This window comes from Macadamia integrifolia, chromosome 12, assembly GCF_013358625.1.
Source record: "Macadamia integrifolia cultivar HAES 741 chromosome 12, SCU_Mint_v3, whole genome shotgun sequence".
In the NCBI taxonomy this organism is placed as follows: domain Eukaryota; kingdom Viridiplantae; phylum Streptophyta; class Magnoliopsida; order Proteales; family Proteaceae; genus Macadamia; species Macadamia integrifolia.
The window spans coordinates 13,481,394-13,482,212 of record NC_056568.1 but is presented as its reverse complement, the minus strand read 5'-3'; positions in this window follow the sequence as shown (position 1 = coordinate 13,482,212).

Genomic DNA, 819 nt, shown 5'->3' with positions numbered 1-819 from the left:
TAAAAGAATTAATTAATAAAAAAAATAGAATTTGAACTTAAAAAAAAAAATCTGAAAACATTTTGTTAGAAATATGAGATAAAACTCTACAATTTTAAAGGAGAAACCTACTTGAAAATCCCCATGGAAAACTTCTATGACTATGCATCACATCGAGGGCAGCAATGACTAGTGCTCAGTTAAACGGGTCTATGTCACTCTTAAAAAACAATAATTAAATTAAACTAAAGCTAAAAAAAAAAAAAAAAAAAAAAAAAAAAAAGCTTCAAAATTCGTGAAGAGTGCTTCATGGTTGGAATTGTCTAGGCTCAAATAAGAGAGTTCTCAAGTTGGAACTAATGTAGCAAAACAAGAAGAATGCTTCCAACATCAATCTCTCATATGCAATACACTTTTCAAATGGTGTGGAATCCCCAAAATAGTGAGAGGCACTTGGTTCTTAAGGGCATACGGGAGAACCTTTATGTTTCTCTAATTCTCACTTTTTTTTTTTAGTAACAAGAAAAGAATAGAAATACATTTGCTGTTTTTTTTTATGGAGTGAACCAGAACCAAAAGGATGCTTAGGAAAATAGAAAAAAAGAAGCAACTTTTAGGAACTTCTTTATCCCATAAATAAGAGGGAGAAATAAGGCTTGCTCTTTGATGAACACATGGTTAATTCGATGGGCAAATAAGTAATTTTATATTAAAAATAAAACACCTCCAATGCAACTTCAGCCACCACCTCACCACCTCCTTCACTGCCAATACTATCACTCCTATACCGCCACCGCCACCACCACCTCCTCCTCCACTGTCACCACCAACACCACCACC